The 22,996-nt window shown below is 37.5% G+C and overlaps 1 protein-coding gene and 1 pseudogene across 4 annotated transcripts in view; both read right to left on the bottom strand.

Annotated features, from left to right (window-relative positions):
- Nucleotides 1–22,996, bottom strand: part of LHFPL3 (LHFPL tetraspan subfamily member 3) — a 550,996-nt gene that overhangs the window by 371,929 nt on the left and 156,071 nt on the right. The window lies entirely within an intron of this gene.
- LOC105943486 (60S ribosomal protein L21-like) lies at nucleotides 19,602–20,192 on the bottom strand (annotated as a pseudogene).

Raw genomic sequence — 22,996 nt, 5'->3', positions numbered from 1 at the left:
GACCCTGAGAAATGTCGCTCACATAAATAAATAGATAAGATTTGGTCATAATAATGCCAATTATTTATTGAACACATTTTAAGTTATATGCCAAAGTTCACAATGACCTATTTAATTATTTAATGAGTTAATGAACAAAAGTTAAATGAAATACATTTCCATTAGTTTATTAGTTACTACTAATATTAAAATTAGTCATTAGACATTTTAATTTATTTGAAAAACAGAAACCTGTCTTACAAAGGTATTTGATATTCATTAGAATCATTAACTTTATCATATCTGGAATGTTTATAAAACATTTTGCCAAAATTTTCTACTGACTACTTATTATCCCAAGTTTACCTTTTTAGGAATCTTATTTACTCAGTGTGCTCAGAAATGTTTGAAAATAACAAAATTATATTCATTTCAATAAAATTTCCAATGCATCTTTTTAATGATAATGAACAAATCTTTGTCAAAACTTGGAAGCTGTATGGCCAGAGAGATAGTGAAATAGGTAGATTGCTTGCCTTACACGTGGCCCACTTGAGTTTGGTTTCCATCACCACATATGGTCTCCTGAATGGTGCCAGGACCCCCAGAGCACAGATCCAGGAGTAATACCTGAGCACTGCCAAGTGTGAGCAATAAACCAAGCAGAAAAAGTTTGGAGCTAAAAATCTAGCTCATTCAATTTATGGAAAATGCCATTTATATAACTGGAAAAACTAGTCCTTATTGTCAAGCAATTGGTCTCACAAGTCTCCTTTTTGTTAGAAGTGCTCTGGCTTCATGTTTCAGTCCTAGTGTGTTGATATGTCCCCACTCTTCATATTTTTAATTTTCTTATAGAGAGGCAGATAAGGCAGGGAGCTCTGCCAAAAGTTTGTTGTACAAATGAGAAATAAAGCACTGTCATCTTCAATCTTTTTAATGTTTTGTTTACTATGCAGTCAAAGATCTATCCCTTAGGAGCAATACATTCTTTGAAAATGGTTGGGAGGAGTGAAAAAATTAGGTGATTAAAGAAAAATTGCCATCAAGCTGGAAATTCAGATCTTCTCAAGAAGGGACAAGTATTGCTGTTTCCAATAATATCCTTGGCTTGTCCCAAATGTATGTAAGTCAGGAAAGAAGCATACCTTGCCTGACTTCTCAGTTTAAGGGAGGCTGTCCCAATATCATAATTTCTAGTTAGCCCTTTGTTTCACACTCAGAGGTTACCAAAATGAGATGTGGAAGGATAAAATAGACTCCTCTGTAAAGCTGGCAAAGAATGACTATGAAAGAGAAGATGGAAAGAAAGAAATAGCTTTCCTACCCAGATGATGGCCACTGACAATCTGATTGTGGATTCCCTTAGGATTGCTGTGTGTGTCACCTCTGTGACCATTAAGTCCTGTACCAACCTCTAGGTGCAGCTCACTGATTGGGGAAGCAAAGGGAGGATGGAAGATAGCCCTAAAAATCAGTGTGTGGGTATGAGAGACATTGGTAAGAACACTGGCACAAGTTTTCCAAAGGAACTTCTACTTAGTAATTTTTAGGGTAAGAGAAAAAAGCATCTTATGTGTTTCAAGTAACACTTTTCTCAACCAGGGGCCACATGGGCTCCAGGATTAACAAGGGGTTCAGTGGTGAAAAGTCAATAAATGTCAGGCCATGGCTAGGGGACCAACTGATAGGAGAGGAAGCCAAAGGAAGGAAACAAAGTCAGAAGGTGCCCCTGTCAGATAAAGATTGAAAAACACTGATCAAGAGCGATGGAAACACCCAATGTGAAGAAAACATATTCTTACTTTGGCATAGTTTGAGAGCTAAATTTACTCAACTGAATGAAGCAGACAGAACTTCTTTCAAATACCTCTGGCCTACTCCACGTATAACCTCTGACTCTAGATCCTCACCTCTATGCCAGGAACTCAGACACCTTAGAACATTTGAAGTCCCCCACTCTATGACTCCACTCAAACCCCCCTTATTTATGCTCCAAAATTAACTTCATTCCTCATCTCTTTCCCAGATTCAGATGTGAGTTTGGTACCAATCAATACCAGCAAAATCCAAGATGCAACCAGAGATGACCACACATGACTTTTTGTTTTTGCTCCTGTTGACCCCCCATAACTTTTTCTCATATAACCTAAACGTAATTTATCGGTATAATAAATTTCATACCTACACATACTTTGATAGCCTGCAGTTGTTATGACAACCCATGGATAGCATCTGATGAGTCAAAAAGGGTGGAGGTAGTTTTCAGAAAAACCCTTTTCATCTTCAGAAATTTTGTGAATAAACTTTCTCCTGCTTTGCATAAAATCAGCGATAATCACAAAACACCCAGTGAACCTTTTCTTGGAGAGTCAGCCTGGATCCGGACCCCTCTGTTGCTTCTCCTTTGCCCAGGTAAAAGCCTCTTCCAATAAAGTCCAGTTCTTGCTCTTTTACCTCCTGCTTACATGTGACAAAGTGATCTGATTTCCTAATTTACATAAATCCCACTAAAGTTTGAATGAATAACATGCTTATTCCCCCCCCCCCCCGAAGTTCCTTACAAGTGGATCTTTGGACAGACTGCTGCCACTATTAAGAGAAATTGTTTGAGTAGGGAAGTAAAAAAATGGGGGGTGGGTGTTAAATTACCCCCATTTACTATCCTTTTCCTAGTATGAAGACTAAATAGGCAACCAGCTGCCTGCCTCCCACCATTCCTCAAATAAAAGATAATGTGTATGATCATTTTTAAATGCCAGCTTTATACTTAACCTACTCCAACTACATTCTCATATCTATCCTTTAGCATTAAGTTAAGCACTCAGAGTAATAGCATGTGAATAAATGAACAACTACAAAAATGGATTCAAATCATGCCATTTGGACCTCAAGAACTGAACAGTCTTTCCAGATACTCATCTGTGTATCAGCGTGTCCGAGGTAAAGGAAGAAGTGCATTTGTTTACACCGTGCAATAATGAAGAGGGCATCTCTGCCTGAATGTCACCCAATGACTTATACTGTCCCTAAATTTTCCAGGCATCTTTCAGTCTTAATAGGGCACTCCAGAAGTACTCTTTATGTCAAGGAATGCAAAGGTTTGTAAAAAATTCTTGCTTTTCCTACTGCTTTTGTTTCTTATGCCAATGGACTCATAATTAAAATGAAATGACCATATTATAAACTATGATTTCTTCATAATTACAGTGATTCTGTGCATCAATTAAGGCTTGTGTCACAACCCCTATTTTTTGTGTAACAAAAAATATTACAACTTGGAATAAACCAAAGGATGCTGCCCTAAGGTTTTGAGACTGGAACAACCTTTTGGATGCCTGTGTGATAATCTCTCTCCTTCTTTGTATTTTGTGATGCCAGTTCTTTGAGCAGAGGCATGGATAAAAAGTCCAATGAGTTCTTTTAAACTCAGAGAAAATTGCAGCTCAAAAGTGACAGCAAATGGAAGCTGGCGTTAGACATTATTTTTAGTTCCAAATATTAAAAACCAAACCAGGAGACTGCTAAAGAGTATAAAATCTCAGGGAATTAATCTTCAATGCAGATTAATCCCTCAGGGCATTTGGATGGAAAGATGTGTTTTAACACTGCTATTTTGAAGATCAGAAAGTTAACAATCAAAAAAGCACATTTATATTTGCTCTGTGTTTGTGTCAATAATTAATTCCAATTTACTTACACCTCGTATCACACCATCCCACAAGCTTATTCCACAGCACACCATAGGCCAGATCTGTGGCAAGATAGCTGTACGAATAATACTACTGTTGAAAGAGGTGCAGGGAAAAAGCAAAGTGATCATTAAGTGATTACCATTCCCTTAGCATCTCTTCCCAAATGATTGAGATCTTTGGTTTCCTCTGAGTACATATTACCCTAAGAGAAAAGAAGAGTTGTTTCAAAAGGTTGCTTTATATGATCCTAAAATTTTCTAATTGTGTCATATTTATCTGTCATTAAGGCAAGCTCCTCGTCACGTATTCGATATGCCAAAAACAGTAACAAGAAGTCTCACAATGGAGACATTACTGGTGCCCGCTTGAGCAAGTCAATGAGCAACGGGATGACAGTGACAATGAAAAGTCCAGTTCAATAGTCCTCCCCTTTGCACCTTAATCACACTGGAGTATTTAAAAATTCATAATAACTACTTCAAATCAGCTAAATTAAAAAAATCCGTGCCACTTATATGTTCACCGCAGCACTGTTTACAATAGCCAGAATCTGGAAAAAACCCGAGTGCCCTAGAACAGATGACTGGTTGAAGAAACTCTGGTACATCTATACAATGGAATACTATGCAGCTGTTAGAAAAAATGAGGTCATGACGTTTGCATATAAGTGGATCAACATGGAAAGTATCATGCTAAGTGAAATGAGTCAGAAAGAGAGAGACAGACATAGAAAGATTGCACTCATCTGTGGAATATAGAATAATAGACTATAAGACTAACGCCCAAGAATAGTAGAAATAAGTACCAGGAGATTGTTTCCATGGCTTGGAGGCTGGTCTCTCATTCTGGGTAACTCAGGGAAGGGACCACCAAGTAAAATGTGGTTGGAGGTCATGTGGGGGAAGGGTGACGCGGGCCGAATACAGACTAGAGACTGAACACAATGGCCACTCAACACCTTTATTGCAAACCACAACACCTAATCAGAGAGAGAGAACAAAAGGGAATTCCCTGCCATAATGGCAGGGTGGGGTGGGGGGAGACGGGACTGGGGAGGGGGGGAGGGATGTTGGGTTTACTGGTGGTGGAGAATGGGCACTGGTGAAGGGATGGGTTATCGAACTTTGTAAGGGGGAAACATGAGCACAAAGATGTATGGATCTGTAACTGTACCCTCACGACGACTTTCTAATTAAAAATAAACTAAAAAAAAATCCGTGCCGAGTCCAAGATGGAGTTCTGTGCAGTCAAGATTAAGAATCATACCTATTTCACAGGTAGAAGGAGATCTAGCGACCTCCAGTTGACTCAGAGACCTGCCTAAGGGCATGGTAACTAGTTTTCTGCAGAATAATTTCCTGACAACTTTTTGACAACTTTTATGAAGACAACCTTGATCTCTGCTGTAACCTCCTGAAGTTTCTAAATAGAATTTGGTTGGTTTGTGTTGGCAACAAATTATTTATGGAGTGCCTACGATGTCATGCACTGAGCCAGAAGCTGAAAGAAAACAGTGAGCAAAAACAGATGAGATGTCTGGCCTAGTTGACAGCAGAGACACAGATATTCTATGGGAAATAAATATGAAATTCTAATTGTGAAAATTACTGGGAAGGAATGTTTTATGGTGGCTGAAGAGGCTGACTTCTCTGAGCAGGTGAAGACAATGGAATCTGAGGAAACCAATTGGCAAAGGAAAGAAATATGGGATGGCGAGGAATTAAAAGAAGGAGACTGACTTCTTAAATTAAATAGAACACTGGCATATGGTAAAAATCTGAGGCAAGAGAAAGCACAGAATGTTCTATGGGCTGAAAACAGTGGTGCAGTTAGGGAAGTCTTAGGCGAAGTTAACCATCAAGTCTATTCATCTACCCTTAAAATGCACACTTAGTTTCAGCCCCCAAAGCACAGTGAAAAAAATACATGTCACCTGTCCCTTTACCTCCTATGTAAAACAATCACAAGCTATATAATCAGCAATGACACAAACCTTGGCGACACTTAGCAGCCACTTGGATTCTTTAAAAATGATAATGCCCAAGATTATCTTAAACCAATTTAGTCAGACTCTTTGGAAGAATGATCTAGGCATTGAGTTTTGCTTGTGTGTTTTGTTTTCTAAAGCTCCCCTTGTCAGCCTCTGGTGATTGACAAAAGACTAAGAACTGCTGTTTTTTTTTTTTTTTTTAGCTTGTGATTTGATCAGGGAGAGTATGAGGGAAGACATTGATAGTATTTGTATTTACCATTCTCTATCTTTAATTGCTATATCCACTTGATTACACTAGGACTTACTGTGTTATGGAGATCTTTGTGTTATAAAATCTAAATAAACAGCTGAATTGGATAAAAAAAAACTGGGGGAAAACAGGAGGAGCTCCTAAATAAGAAGTAAAAGTCCCTGGTCCTACTTCATTCTGAGACTCTCTTCTCATCCTCAATCTTTCCCTTGCTCATAGTTCTATACATTTTATTTTTTTAAAAACCTTTTTTTGAAAGTATTGTAAATTACAACTGCACATAGCTTCATATGCAGTTGTAAGAAATAATGTAGAGACAACTCCTCTCCCCTTAATTCAATTTTCCCAGAGGGAAAATCTGGCAAAAGTGATGGCACAAATATTACAATCAGGATATTGATATTGTTACACTTATGGTACAGAACATTCCATCACCATAAGGATATTTCACATTGTAGGTTAAGCAATAACCTTTCCCTCCTCCTTACCCTAACCATCCTTTATCCCTGGTACAAATCTTCTCTCCATTTCTACAGTTTTGTCATTAAATGTATGTGGTATAGATAAAAACATATAATACAAAAACTTCTGGGATTTTTACTGAACACCATTCTATGGACGTTCATTCAAATTGTAGCATGCATCAATAGTTTGTTTCTTTTCACAGTAGAACAGTATGGGTATGCCACCGATTTAATCATTCAGCTAATAGTATGAATGAAGCCGCCATAAATGCCTGTGTATAGGTTTTTGTGAAAACACATCTGTTTCTCTGAGATAAAAGCCAGAATAACAAGAACTGAACATTTAGCTTTTAAGAATATTGATAAATTGTTTTCCAAAATGGCTGGACCAACTTACATTTTTTGCTAGCAATGCATGAGTGATTCAATATATCCATATCTTTACAAAATTAGGTGTGTCACATTTTTTTATTCTAGCACTCTGCTGTATAGTGCTGTATAGTGACAGGTCATTGTGGTTTAACCTTATTTGTATATGATAAATAATGACCAATGACATTGACTAAGTCTCATTTTTATTTTTCATCATTTGTGTGTATATATGTGTCCATATATGTATATATAAATATACTTATCAATGAAAAAGTTTCCAATGTCTTTTTTAATTAAATTGTTGGTATTTTTCTCTTGAGCTTGAGAATTTTTTTCAGAGGTTATTTGACATTTATTGAGATGTATTATGATTTGACAGATTACAAAATTGTATAACTTAGTCATGTGGGTTTGAAAAATAATGTAATCTTTAACTTTTGGATGCAATTTCTATATATGTTCACCACATGTAGTGTATTTTATTCTCACAATCATGATCACAAAATCCCGTTAATCATCTATTTCTTGAGCGGGCTCAGTAACCTCTCCATTCATCCTTTCCCTGAGATTTTAGAAGTCTCTCTCGACTTGGCTCTCCCAACGATGTCACACTGGAGTCTCTTTCAGGGTCAAGGGAATAAGATCCAGCTTGTTACTGGCTTTAGCAGTAATATACCAAGGGAAGCTTGCAACGCTGTCCCTTGTGGGCAGGAAACTCTCAGAAGCTTGCTAGTTTCTCCCAGAGGAAGAAGTAGGCTACAAGATATCACGCGACCGCAAAGGGGTCGTGCACTTCTGGGAGCTTGCTTTTAAGTCATTTTTATTAAAATTAAGAAAATTTTATTCTAATTTTCTTTTTTTTACATTTTTTATTAGTGAATCACCATGAGATAAAGTTACAGACTTTCAATTTTCATGCTTGCATTTCAGTCATACAATGATCGAGTACCTATCCCTCCACCAGTGCCCATTTTCCACCACCAATGGTCCCAGCATCCCTCTCACCACCCCCAGCCTGTCCCCTTTACCCCACCCTGCCTCTGTGGCAGGGCATTCATTTTTTGCTCTCTCTCTCTTTTTGGGTGTTGTGGTTTGCTACAGAGGTATTAAGTAGGCATCATGTTCAGTCTATAGTCTATTTTCAGCCTGTATATCCCTATCCCTAGTGGGCCTGCCTAGCAACCTTTGCTTGGTGATCCCTTCTCTATCAGAGCTGCTTTTTCACCTAGCATGTGAGGCCAGCTTCCAGAGATTGAGGATTCTTTATATGTAGCACTATAGCACTGTTGTCCCATTGTTCATTGATTTGCTCGAGTGGGCACCAGTAACATCTACATTGTGAGACTTGTTGTTACTGCTTTTGGCATATCCAATACATCACAGATAGCTTGCCAGGATCTGCTGTCCAGGCGTGATACTCCAGTAGCTTGCCTGGCTCTTTATATGTGATTTACAAAATATATTTTCCCACCACATAGTTTGCATTTTCTACTCTTAATAAAATCCTTAATAGAGTCAGAGTTTTCTATGTGATTAAGTCCAGTGTGTTAATTTTTCTTTTTAGGGTCTGTGTTTTATGTAAACTTTAAAAAACTCTTTGCTGCATATCATAAACATTTTCTTCTACAATTTTTCTAAAGACTTAATAATGTTAGATATATATTTAATCCAGAGATAGTTTTAATATAAAATGTAGTTCAAGATTCATTTTTAAGTCTATAGTGTTTTATTACCCCAATGCTATTGTTGAAAAGACTCTTTCCTTTATTAACCTGCTTCCTCATCTTTGTTTATTTTTGTGTTGCCTATTTAATCCAGGTATGAATATCTTTCTGCCAACACCACTATGGCTATTTTAACTGCTATGCTTAAACTACTTACTTTTAAAGTTAAAACTCATGTTAGCACTAAGTCTGATACTTTAAACTTTTTAGTTTGTTAGTCTTTTGAGTTTTCTTTTTGTTTTTTTTTTCCTGCCATCCTGTGTTTACTTGAACATCTGTACTGGTGGTGGAGAATGGGCACTGGTGAAGGGATGGGTTATCGAACTTTGTATGGGGGAAACATGAGCACAAAAATGTATAAATCTGTAACTGTACCCTCACGTTGACTCTCTAATTAAAAATAAACTAATAAACTAATAAAAAAAGGAAAAAAATAATTCTATTTTATTGGGTGTTTTTATTGTATCTTTATACATATGAATACATATGCATGTATACATACATAATTATCCCAGGTATAACATTTTATACATAGCATAACATTCAACAGTCTATCATTGTCATCATTTCACCAATTTGAAGCATGGAAACATCTCTTTCTTACTTACCTTTATTATCCTCTAAAAGTATATTACTTTAGAACCATATTAATGTTGAAATTTTTGCTTCAACTGCCAAGTTGAATAATTTAGAAAATTTAAGAGGTGAAATAAAGTCTATTATATTTACCCATATTTTTGCTTATCATGTCCTTTATTCCTTTTTAAAGCTTGAAGGCCATTCTCTTATTTCCTATTTAGAAATTTTTCTTTGGTCATTTTGGGATGTCTACTGGTGACAAACTCCTTCGTTTCCCATTATCTGAGATTGTCTTAATTTCCCCTTCATTTGTGTTATTTTTCTGGGAATAGAGTTCTGTGTTGACAGTTCTTCTATTTTAGAACTTAAAAAATAGGGTTTAAAGTCTTTGCTTCTTTTACGGTTTCTGATGAAAATAATCTATTGTCATTAAAAAAAAATCCTCTGTGGAAAATGAGTGTGTCATTTTCTCTGGCTGCTTTGAAGTATTAAAGACAAGTGTTTTCCATTACTTTAATTTTGAGAAGTTTAATTCTGAAGAGCATTGGTGTAGATATCTTTGGGTTTGTCCTGTTTATCTTACTCAGATTCCTAAATCAGTAAATTTATGTCTTATCAAATCCTTCAATCTTTTAGAAGAGAAGTAGAATGAGGAGGAATCTGAAAAAGTACTTTTTGAGACTCTGATGACATATATGTTATACAGTATGTTAAAACCCCCAAGTATCTGAGACTGTATTCATCTTTTTTCCTCTCTTTTCTGTCTCAGATTGGGTAGTTTCTATAGCTTCGTTTTCAGTTCATTGATTCCTCTCCCCCCTACATTTTGTCACTGGGAACATCCACTTGAGTTTTACAGTTATGTGTTTTCAGTTTGAACACTTACATTTTCATTTGTATCTCTACTTATTTGCCAGGGGCTTCTACTTCTTTCATATCTTTTTCTACTTTTTCATCTACTTGAAACATAAAGCCACATGTATTCATGGAAGCATTTTATCATAATTGTTTTAAAATAGATGTCAGATAATTCTAACATCTCTGCTATCTTGGTATTGACACTTTTTAAAAAAATCAGTTTGAGATAATCCTAGCTTTGAGTATGGCAAATGATTTTTTAATTGAAACACGAAATATTTCATGTTATAAAACCTAGATCTTAGTTAAGATTTGATTAGCTTGTTTTCTGTGACAGGGCTCTGCAGAGGAAGGGAGGAACACTGCATTGTTATTCCGAGGTACAGGTAGAACTCCATGTTTCTTCTTAACACCCAAGTACGTGAACTCTTTATTACCCCTAGGTGTTGACTAAATTCTGGTTCCTATGTGTCTCTACTGACATTATAGTGGGGATGACCTTATTTCTGGTAGATGATAGTGAAAGCTCTGACTCTACACTACATCTTCTCTACCTATAGAATTAGAGGGTCTTTAAGAGCATAGGGACAACATAGGGCCCAGCTCCTCAAGTAGCTACTGCTGGTACAGTCTTAGTGTTAGGTAGTGTTAGGTCTCAGTTTCATCTATAATATTTGGCAGAGTATAAAATATTTTACATTGTATGACTGAAACCCTGATCATGAACAGCTTTGTGACTGTGTATCTTATGGTGACTCAAAAAAAAAAAAAAGACCCAAAAATGTATGCTTTGATAGGTTATTGCTTTCCGAGATCCTTTGGCTGGAGAATAATAGCTTTGCTTTTTCCTTCCTTATCTGTTGCCATTTTTGTATTAGTGGTTCCTTCAGCTCCATGTTTGCAAAAACTCTGGAAATTCACTTCCATGTTATTCTTTGAGGTCAGAGGTCCCTAATCTACACACTTTCTTTCCTCTATCAGATAGTCTCTTTATGTTTGTTTTATATAGAATTTCCACAGAATGTAGTTGTGTTTCAGTGGAAGGAAACAGGAAAACACTTCATCTTCATTTCACTTAATATGATGCTTTCCGGGCTGGAGCGATAGCACAGCAGTAGGGCATTCGCCTTTCATGAGGCTGACCCGTGTTCGATTCCTCCGCTCCTCTCGGAGAGCCTGGCAAGTTACCGAGAGTATTGTGCCCACACGGCAGAGGCTGGCAAGCTACTCGTGGAGTATTGGATATGCCAAAAACAATAACAAGTCTCACAATGAGAGATGTTACTGGTGCCCGCTCGAACAAATCAATGAGCAACGGGATGACAGTGACAGTAATGATACTTTCCATGTTGATTTACTTATATGCAAATTTCATGACTTCATCTTTTCCAATAGTTTCATAGTATACCATTGTGTAGATGTACCAACGTTTCTTTGACCAGTCATCTGTTCTTGGGCACTCAGGTTTTTTTTTCCAGATTCTGGCTATTGTAAATAGTATAGCAATTAACATACAAGTGCAGGTGTCATTTCTATTATACTTTTTTGCATCTCCTGGATATATTCACAGAAGTGCTATTACTGGGTCAAATGGGAGCTCAATTTCTAGTTTTTCGAGAAATGTCCATGTTATTTTCCAAAAGGGCTGACCCAGTCAGCATTCCCAGCAGCAATAAAGGAGAATCCCTTTCTCCCTACATCTGCGCCAACACCAGCTGCTTTTGTTCTTTTGGATGTGGGCCAGTATCTGAGGTGTGAGATGATAGCTCATTGTTGTTTTGATCTGCATCTCCCTGATGATTAGTGAGGAGGAGCATTTTTTTCATGTACCTTTTGGCCATTCAGATTTCCTCTTTGAGAAAGTTTCTGTTCATTTCATCACCCTATTTTCTAATGGGTTGGATGTTTTCTTCTTGTAGAGTTCAACCAGTGCCTTGAACAAGAAAATTTCTATTGCATATTATTTTCTCTAAATTAGCTTATTTGTGCTTCCATTTTCAGTTTCCTGCTGAGACTGTTCTTAAAGATGATCCATTATCCTCATATTTTATTTTAATTAAATCCAAATGTTTACAGTATCAAGTACAACATGGTTACTCGTAGTAAAATTCTAGATTTTCTGGTTTCAAATTACCAAATGTTTGAATCATGGCTCTCTTACTACTTGACTGTATGACCTTGTGAAAATCACATAAGTTCCTACAGCCTCATTTCTTTTGTTATAACTGTGGAATATAAACCTGACCCATCCCTTGAAAAGATCAAATCGAGGTCCAATTGATATTACTTGTAAATGATGAAGACTGTTTAATGTCAGATGTTATGGTAGTCCCAGCCCATACAAAGAGATTATAAAACAGCTTCAAAAAACATTTCAGTTGCAAATACAGATAAATAAATAGACCATAGAATTAAAGGAATCCATAAGCACAGCAACTGTCAAAGGAATACTTAGAAGCCTTGGGGCTGGTTTAGTTTCTTATAGAAGATACATTTAACAGGAGACCTGAGGTATATAAGCTTGCTGTTGGAATAATCTATGGACTGTGTTCTACATAACTTGGGTTTCTCAAATATCTGACCCCATCTATAAATGGGGAGAAGAAGTGAACAGAAACTTCCTCAAAGAAGAAATTCAAACAGCCAAAAGGCACATAAAAATATGTAACATCACTAATTATCTAGGAGATGAGATATTCTCTCACACCAGAGAAACTGGCACACATAAAAAAGAGCAAGAACAACCAATACTGGCGAGTATAGGGGGAGGAAGAGACTCTTTCATTATTGGTAGCAATGCCAACTGTTCAGGCCTTTTTTGGAAAACACTACGGGCATTCCTCAAAAAAACTAGAAACTGAGCTTCCATATAACCCAGCAATACCACGTTTGAGAATGTACCCCAGGAGACCAGAAACATATTGCAGAAAAGCCATCTGAACTTCTATGTTTACTGTAGCACTATTCACAATAGCCAGAATCTGGAAACAATCCAGTGCCTTAGAACAGACGACTAGATAAAGAAACTATGGCACATCTACACATGGAAAACCATAGCCACCAGGAAAAATGAAGTCATCAAATTTGTTTATAAATTGATGGGCCACGCTGAGTGAAGTGAGTCAGAAGGAAAGGGACAGACATAGAGTGATTGCATTCATATGTGTGTTGGATATCATTGGTTTGTCCTTTCCCCTTGCCACTAGGAGCTTAGGTTTATCAGTCACACCCATCAAAGTGCTCCCGAGTCACTCCCATTCTTTTGTTTATCTGTAACCACTTCTACCAGTTTATCTGCTCTTCCTCTAATCAAACTCTGTTAATTGGTAAGGTCAGAACTTCCTAGGACACTGAATATTATAACATTGCCTTTCTCTCCTCTTTATGCCTTTTGAATAATTTACTTCAAAGCTATGTCTTTTTTGTATAGACACAAGAAGACAATATTATGTTTTTGTAACTTGGGACTTAATTGGCCTTGAATATTATTCACTCCCGGGCATCTGCTTTCTCCACTTAAGCCTCAGTTGCCCTCAGTTCCTAGCACCCCAAAAGCAGGGTCCTGACGAGGGACAGGAAGGATCCAGGGCAAGCGGTGAGTTATTTGCTACCCTGGCATCGAGATGGGCCTGGCCAAAGTGCCTAATTCTTAACTATAAGTTAAGAGCTTGATCATAGACAAATGCTGTCATGATCCAAAAGTAATGATGAGACTAGGACCCTGCTAGGGATAGGAAAGACTGTTCTGGCCTGAGCACTGTAGTCTGAGATTGAGATGGCCCCAGGAGAGCAATTCTATAAGCTTTAATGCATCTCTTATTGTGTCCATACAAAATGATTAATATTATGAATTCTTATATGTTTGCTGGCTGAGGAGAAGAGAAACACATTCATGGGACTCCGCCCTTGGGTGGATCTTCCTGCTGAAAGAGAATTAAGTCCTAGGAGAAGCATCCTCTGAGGGAAAAGAACCTACCCTATTGCTGACCACACCTATGTGTATGCCCCAACCCACTCTTGCTGTGGAGATTTAACTAGGCTGTAAGAGTGGGTTGGGGGCCAGATCCACAGATCGAGAGAGAGACCGAGAGCTGGGAGAGAGGCAGGGAGAGAGAATGAAATAAACCGATCGAGCAAACAGTTTGGCCTCCGTCCCTTCCTTTGCCTGCCTCGTCGCCCTCGCCTTTCTTTTTATTTTAGTTTTTTACATATGTGGAAGGTAAAAAAACATAGTATGAGACTAATACCCAAGGACAAAAGAAACAAGGGCCAGGAGGACTAGCCCATCGCTGGAAGCTTGTCACAACTGGTGGTTGTTGGGAGGGCAGTTAGGGTAGAGAAGGGACCACGATGACAATGATAGTTGGAAATGATCATTCTGGACAAAAACTGAGTGATGTGAGTAGGTAATGGGACAACCATGATAACCTTTTAGTACCTGTGCTGCAAACCATAATGCCCTAAAGGAAGCAAGCTGGGGGGAGAGGATGATGGCAGGAGAGAAACTGGGGAAGTTGGTGATGAGAATTGTATACTGATGAAGGGATGGGTGTTGGAACATTGTATGATTGAAATCCAATCATGAACAACTTTGCAACTGTGTATTTCACAATGATTCAATTAAAAAAATTAAAAACGAAAAAAATTCCTTATAGTCATTTTCCACACCATTGCAATGAGTTGATTAATTCATGTTAAAAATGCCCAGAGCGATAGACAGGAGGTAGGGCATTTGCCTTGCATGCAGCCAATCCGGGTTTGATTCTTCATCCCTCTCAAATAGCCCGGCAAGCTACCGAGAGTATCTCACCCGCATAGCAGAGCCTGGCAAGCTACCCGTGGCATATTTGATATGCCAAAAACAGTAACAACAAGTTTCACAATGGAGACATTACTGGTGCCCGCTCGAGCATATTGATGAGCAACGGGATGACAGTGACAGTGATACAGTGAAAACTGTATGAATAGTGACTAGAGAGAGAGTACAGCGGATAGAGCGCTTGCCTTGCACAAGACTGATTGGTGTTCATTCTCTAACATCCCATATGGTGACCCCAGCATCATCAGGAGTAATTTCTGAGAGGCAGGAGCAATCTCTGAGCATCACTGAGAGTGGCCAAGAAACAAACAAAAAACATGAATATTGTCTGAAATCAAGTCCAGTTTTCACTTTGAAGAAAGAAATATGTATAATATACCTTTATAACACATAATTGCTCTATACCTACAATCTTTGAAAATGGAGAATAATTTTTTATTTTATTTTATTTTTTTATCATTTTTTTGAATCACCATGAAAAAGAGAAAGCTTTCAGGTTTAAGCCTCAGTCATACAATGATCAAACACCCATCCATCCCTTCACCAGTGAATGTTCCACCACCAAGAACCCATTCCACCCCCTAACCCCCACATCCCACCTGTGTGGCTGCTGATTTTCACTTTACTTTCTCTTTACTTTGATTACATTCAATATTTCAACAGAAAACTCACTAGTATTATTTAGAGTTTTCCCCAAACAGTCAGACCTGCTGGAAAGGCATCATTAGATAGTTTTCCATTGCTGACAATGAAGAACATATGAGGTTTTTAGTAATTAAATACATATTTCTGGTATTTAGTAATTAAGTCCAGAGAAATTTCTGCCAGGAGTTCAGTCACTGCAAGCTCGTACTTCTGGTTAGTAGGCTCTATAAGATGGTGGTTGCCATGCCACCGCGGCCACTGCCACCACCGAAAGGAAAGGCCGAGAGAGAAAAACCTTTCCCCTCCCAGGGTGGCATGGGGCCATAGCTCTGTTCATAGTCTAGAGGCATTTCTGCAAGAAGTCGCTAGGTGCCGAAAGTAGTTAGTAGGCCTCCGGGATCGTGGTCTTTTAGGAACGGAGGAGCCGTTTGTGTGCCAAAAATAACTTTTTAAAGACTTTTTATTAATCTACTTGAGAGAGATTAGCTTTCTATTACAATGATGGCATGCCTTGGTAATTTTAACAGTGACTAATTCAATTAATTGCATTTATTCATATTTGAATACTTGACTGACTTCTACTACAGTTAATCATTCCCCAACTTATGCTTATCTTTCTTGATACATAAGCATATTATATATATATGATAACTGATTCAATTGTGAGATTCCCAAAGAGTTTTAATTTTTTTTCTCACGAACAAACAAACCAAAAAACTCATTCATCCATTCTCAATCTTTCCCATGACACCTGATGCCATCAATGATGTTTTCTCATCTGGAACTCACTGACAGCTAATTGTTCTCTAGTTTTACTGGTTGCAACTTTTTACTCTTTGCTTTCTCATTACCTTTAGGCATATACAGGAGAACGCAAGGTTGTACTTTGTAATTATCATCATTTCCTTCTAATTTGCTCTTCAACACTAGCAATGTGAAAGCTTTTCATTTCCATATCTCATTTCAATGTGATGGCTTTAAAAATAAACGCAGCCCAGGTAAAATGTTTTCCCTTGCTCATGACTGAATATAATCATGGAGTCAGAAGACATAAATTCTACTGGTGATAAGATTTAGGACTTTTAAAGCAGAGCAGCAATATATTTCTTTAATTTCTTATCTCCTCTTAATATTGGTTTTGGGATCTGGTGCCAGGCATTATGGCACAACTGATTATGTTAAAGTGTTTTTACTTTGATGCACTCCCTCCCACATATAAGCAGTGTGACTTTGCAGCCATGAAAACAAAAAAATAATTTTCATCAGGCTAACTGCTTCTTTACTAATTACTAGACAGCTAAAAACATTCAGAATAGCTTTGTGAAGTATGAAGTATGATAGACCAATTGCAATTCTCTTTATGATATCATCGTAGAGCAAAAACAAAAGGATAAGATATTCAAGAAAATTATCTTGAAATCTGGCAAATATTCTAATTCTATTACCCACTATGTCTCACTAAGAATACAGGAAATGTTTATTGCCATGATGCACTGTGGACATAAAGATAAAAAAATAAAAATGAGAAAAACAAGTGGTATGGTTTATACTAGAGTCAGTCCTGGGGTGATTGACTACTTCTATGCAGGATACAAAATCAGGAATGCACTTTCCAGAACTGCATGTAATTCTCAAATTAGAGGGTACTTTCTTTTTTTTTTTAAATTTTATTTATTTTTAATTAGAGAATCACCGTGAGGGTACAGTTACAGATTTATACACTTTTGTGCTTATACTTCCCTCATACAAAGTTCGGGAACCCATCCCTTCACCAGTGCCCATTCTCCACCACCCGTAAACCCAGCATCCCTCCCACCCTCCCCAATCCCATCTCCCCCCCACCCCACCCTGCCACTGTGGCAAGGCATTCCCTTCTGTTCTCTCTAATTAGCTGTTGTGGTTTGCAATAAAGGTGTTCAGTGGCCGCTGTGCTCAGTCTCTAGCCCTCATTCAGCCCGCAACTCCCTTCCCCCACATGGCCTTCGACTACAATGTAGTTGGTGATCCCTTCTCTGAGTTGACCTTTCCCCGGAACGTGAGGCCAGCCTCGAAGCCATGGAGTCGACCTCCTGGTACTTATTTCTACAGTTCTTGGGTGATAGTCTCCCACTCTGTTATTCTATATACCATAGATGAGTGCAATCTTTCTATGTCTGTCTCTCTCTTTCTGACTCATTTCACTCAGCATGAAACTTTTCATGCCCATCCACTTAACTACAAAATTCTTGACCTCCTTTTTTCTAACAGCTGCATAGTATTCCATTGTATAGATGTACCAAAGTTTCCTCAACCAGTCATCCGTTCTGGGGCATTCGGGTTTTTTCCAGATTCTGGCTATTGTAAACAGTGCTGCGATGAACATACATGTGCAGATGTTGTTTCGATTGTACTTTTTTGCTAGAGGGTACTTTCAATACTACTAACTGAACTAAAGATGATCTTAATATTTCTGAGACATTTTACCATTAAATGAATACAATTAAAAGAATTAAAGGACAAATGATAAAACATTAAGTACAAAAAATCTAGCAACAAACAGTAGATTGAAATAAATATAGTAAGATGAAAAGATGGCAAAAGGCAAAAAGCTAAAAATATTAGCTGTTTATAAATGGAAAATGAATGCACAACTATTTTTATCAAGAAAACCATCATGCTCTGGAGTCTAGGTTCTGAATATTCCTTTCACTATGATTATTCTTATATTTTTCTTTCTTATATCTTTCTTATAGTTATTATATTTTCTATGAGTTTTCTCTAACTTAATTATTACATTTTAAATTCTATGTGAGAAAAATTAAGTTCAGAAAAGAACAAATTAAGATTAAAGGAATATAAAGTAGGCTGATGAAGGAAGATTAAAAGAATGGGCTCTTTGTTAGGTTGAAGAGAAAAACTAGGAACAGGTGTCTAGATTACTATCTTTAACTAGAGGATGGATCACATAAGTCTGCTGAGCAATTATTTTTAAATGTAATCTAAATAAAAACAAAATATTATAACAAACAGAAGCCTGATGAAAACAAATGGGATTATATGACTGCAAGGAAATGTTGGCAGGATTTAAGGAAAAACTTTTAAGTATGGAAATGGTGAAAATATAAAATAGAAGCTTTAAGAAATTTGGAAATCAATTCCTAGAGCACATATCAACAAATGTTTCTTATAAAATAAATCACGATCACGGTATCCCATTGTTTGTCGATTTCTGGAGCGGGCTCAGTAACTTCTCCATTCGTCCTATCCCTGAGATTTTAGAAGCTCTCTCATTGGGCCTTCCTAATGGTGCCACATTGGAGGCTCTTTCAGGGTCAGGGGAATGAATCCGGTTTATTACTGCCGTTAGCATGTGGATACACCATGGGAAGCTTGCTAGGCTGTCCCATGTGGGCAGGAAACTCTCAGTAGCTTGCTACTTTCTCCCAGAGGGAGAAGTTGGTTTTAAGATATCGCAAAGTGGCCGTGCTCTTGTGGAAGCTTGCTTTTAAGTTTCCGGATGTTGGCCGTTGATGGAATAACACACATCTGGGTTCCTCTGCCGGTACCTTCATGTGTGAGGCTTGTCCGAACCTGTGGAAAGGGGCCTCGAGCATGGCTGTGGCTAGGTTCCGGTGGTCTTCGGCCACCAGGAGCTCTGCTTGGGGCGGGGAGGGAAGCTGGAGCCCATCCCCTCCAAGGGATCCTGGGGAAGACAGCCTGGCGTGTGGGCAAGACACTCATATTTAAAATAAATAAGTTTAAATATAAAAAATCTTGAAAAACATGTGAATGAAGAGATGAGTACTAAAATTATTTTTAATTACACAAAAGTGCAAGCTAAAATCTACTAGTGCTTGACTTGTCTAGGCATTTATACGAAAATGTATTTATTTTTAAACAGAGCATGGTAGCTTTTATTCTACATTTTTTTTTGCAGGGAGATGGGGAATGTTGGCATATACTTGGGTAGTCAGGGATTACTCCTGAATCTGTGCTCAGGGATCACTCCTGGCAGGCTCTGGTGACCCTATGTGGTACTGGGATCAAACCCAAGTCATCAGCTGCAGGCAAGGCAAGCACCTGAATCCCTTTACTATCATTCCAGCCTTGCATCCTATTTTTAACTTGACCTTTCACTTAAATTATATGTGCCTGGAGTAAAAGTACAACAAGGAGGGCACCTGACTTGCACACTTTCTTTTTTTTATGGTCCACGAGTCTCTTTATTTTTAAACAAACACTTCTCATGCCATGAATTCATAGGGGATGGGCTCCAGCAGCTCAGGTTCCTTTCTGTTGTTTCTTACAAAGTGGGCTTCTCTGGGTGGAGCAGGCTGGCGCTTCAGTTGAACCCAAGTCCCTTTCTCTTTGGCTTCCTTCTTTTTTTGATCATTTTCCTTCACCCATTTCAGGAAGCTGTCTCAACTTTTACAGTGCTTAGTTTGCTCAATGCGGACATTAATTCTCTTGGCAAGAAACTTGCCCTTGACTTGTTTGTTAATGACAATGCCAACAGTATGCTGGATAACATTGTAGACTCTTCCAGTTTTGCCATGATAACATTTGTGAGGCATTCCTTTTTGAACTGTGCCCATTCCCTTTATGTCTACGATATCACCTTTCTTGTATAGACGCATGTATGTGGCCAAAGGAACAACTCCATGTTTTCTGAAAGGTCTAGAGAACACATAGCGAGTCCCCCTCCGCTTTCCCTTTGTGTTGGTCATTTTGGTGATTTACTGGGCACTGGCGGTTCCAGCCGAAAGGGACTTGCACACTTTCGACCTGGATTCAATCCCTCGCACCACTTACAGTTTCCTGAGTCCTATCAGAGAGATCCCTGGGCACACAGGCAGAAGTAAGCCTTGAGCACTGTTGAGTGTGGTCTCCTCTCCCCCATCTCCTCCAAAAAAAATAAAACCTTACAGGTGAATTTTCCCACATAACTTCATAACATTCTACTATATTTGATACATCTTAACTTATTTAACCAATCATTTATATAGTGAATTCATATATAATAGTTTCCAGTTTTTCTTTTAACAAACATGTGGTGATCATTTATGCAATTAAGTATTCGCAAATATATGTAATTATTTTTTGCAGTTGTCTTTAAACTTATCTCTTTAGTATAAATTTCTAGAAGCAAATTGCTGGATCAGTGTCTGAAGTATTAAAAAGTATTTTGTGTCCATTTTTTCTTATTTCCCAGGTAATTTTAAGTGACTTTTGCTATCAACAACAATAGGAAAAAATACTTTTTTTCTAGGGCCTCAGGTGTATCTAACATCATTCGAAAGATAATGGTCTGAAAAATGTGATCAACCGTAAGCATCCTATAATCAACATGGAGAAGTTGAATAAGCAATATAAACATTATTTATGCCCTAACAATTCTGAAATTGGAAAAATTAATGTTAACAGGAACTCTTTGAGTTGACAAAGCTAGAAAAGCAACTTAGCTAAATCACACAATTGTATTTTACCTTCCTTGAAAGAAACATACTTTAAAACTCCCTAAGAAAAGAGAGTATGGGGAATATTGTCTGCCATGGAGGCAGGGAGAGGGTGGGAAAGGGCGGGTATACTGGGGATATTGGTGGTGGAGAATGTGCACTGGTGGAGGGATGGGTGTTTGATCATTGTGTGATTGTAACCCAAACATGGAAGCTTGTAACTATCTAACGGTGATTCAATAATTTTTTTAAAAAAGAAAATGATGTGTGTGATGGAATCAAATGGAATATATAACTTCATAGATCCACCCTCATCTTCTGTAGTCTTTCAACACAAAATAATAATAATACATACAGAGTCATGAGCTCTCTAAGAATCTATTGGTCAGAAGAATGAGCCAACAGGCAAACACATGTCTATACTCCTGCTCCTCTTGTTTCACTTCAAATAAGAATTTAAATCCATTCTTTTTTTTCTAAATTTGGTGGGTAGGCATTTTATTTTTCTATAACTGAAGCATTTAGCTGTGATTCTTCTCTATGCTTTATGCAAAAAGTGGAATTTATATCCAAATTCAAAAAATTTAGACAACAAATTTTAACTATGTTTTAGCAAACAGTGTTTTGCCCTATATTTTTCTGTAACATAGAAAATAATGTGTTCAGAGACCAAACCTACAGTTCGGTTGAACAGGAACAATTTTAATTTAATTGTTCTACTAGCCATAAAATCTCAGAAATTTTATGAGAATATTTGAGGATTCATGTCTATTTTCACTAAATCATTCACCTTATAGGTATCTTTAAGAATCTAATTTCCACTACTTTGACCAAACACATTTACAATAAATGGGCCACAATCTGATTATTTAGACATTCCTTTCAGTTAATTTGATTTCTAGCACAGTACAATTGATCTAATTTATTTTTTAGAAATCCAGTTATTATAACTATAAAATGAAAAGAAAAAGGACAACCCTTAAATCACCTACGCCACAGCTAATTTAATAGCAGAGTCTAGACAGAGCTATGGAATAAATTCGGTTTTCTTTGAGATTTTCTTTGGTTACGATCTTTCCTTTCCACTCTCTTTTCAAATGGAATATCTATAAAAGTCTCTTTCATTTCTCTTAACATACACAAGTCCAGGCTGTACCAGTCTATTGGCAGAGAAGCTTTGAACTCAAGTGTTTTATGGTGGCAACTGGAAGAAAATATGACTTGGAAATACAGTCTCCAGAGCCTAAGAGGGGTGAGTGGCTTGTCAGCCTGACTCACCATTATGTTGGAGGGATTAGATTATATATTCTGTTTTAGACATCACAACAATAAAACCACAGGTAAAAAAAATCCATTTAGCTGGAATAACAATGGTTTTAACATCTTACTCTTAACTTCACATGTAAAAATGTCTACCTTCTGTTTAAATCATATTAGCAAATATATAAACTATTTAGAAAGTATTTATACTGAACAAAGCAGTTCAGTTGACCACTTGAATATGTTATCTTACTTTGCAACTTTTAAATTAGCAAAATGAATGTTGCTTAAAGAAGAGCATCATTAAAGTGTACTGACCAAAGAATAATAAATTCTTATTGTTGCTGAATAATAAATTATTATTATTCAAAGAATAATAAATAACAAATTCTTCAATCAATAAACACTGAGTGTGTGTGTGCATGCATGCATGTTTTTAGACATTGGAGATGTATTCACAATAAAGATAAGGAGGTAAGATGCATGTCCGTGCCAAGAAAACTGTATGTGGGTACACTAGAGGATAAGCTATGCTCTACAAAGGAGATAGAGCAGCAAAGCTCCACCGGTACCAAGCAAAGGAGACAATGCCAAAGACAAATTGAAAATAAAGCACTTTCTCTAGGCAGACAAACAGCCTGAGAACAGCCTGAGATCAGGCTAATAAAATCAGTCACAAGGAGAAATACAGATAGTGGATAATTTCACACATATATTAAGGGGTTTGGAGAGTGAGTACGGGAGTTGAGGTGTTTTGCATGTGGCCGACCCTAGTTCAATTCCCAGCACCACATATGTTCCCCCAAGCACTTCCAGAAGTGATCTGGAAGTGAGTATAAAACTGAGTATAAAACTAGGAGTAAGCCTTGAGCACTGCTGGGAGAAGCCAAAACACAAACAAAAACTTTTAAAAAGCAAAGCAG

Source organism: Sorex araneus, chromosome 1 (genome assembly GCF_027595985.1).
Source record: "Sorex araneus isolate mSorAra2 chromosome 1, mSorAra2.pri, whole genome shotgun sequence".
Taxonomy (NCBI): domain Eukaryota; kingdom Metazoa; phylum Chordata; class Mammalia; order Eulipotyphla; family Soricidae; genus Sorex; species Sorex araneus.
The sequence above is the reverse complement of the archived record's forward strand: the minus strand, read 5'-3'. Positions and strand labels throughout refer to the sequence as shown.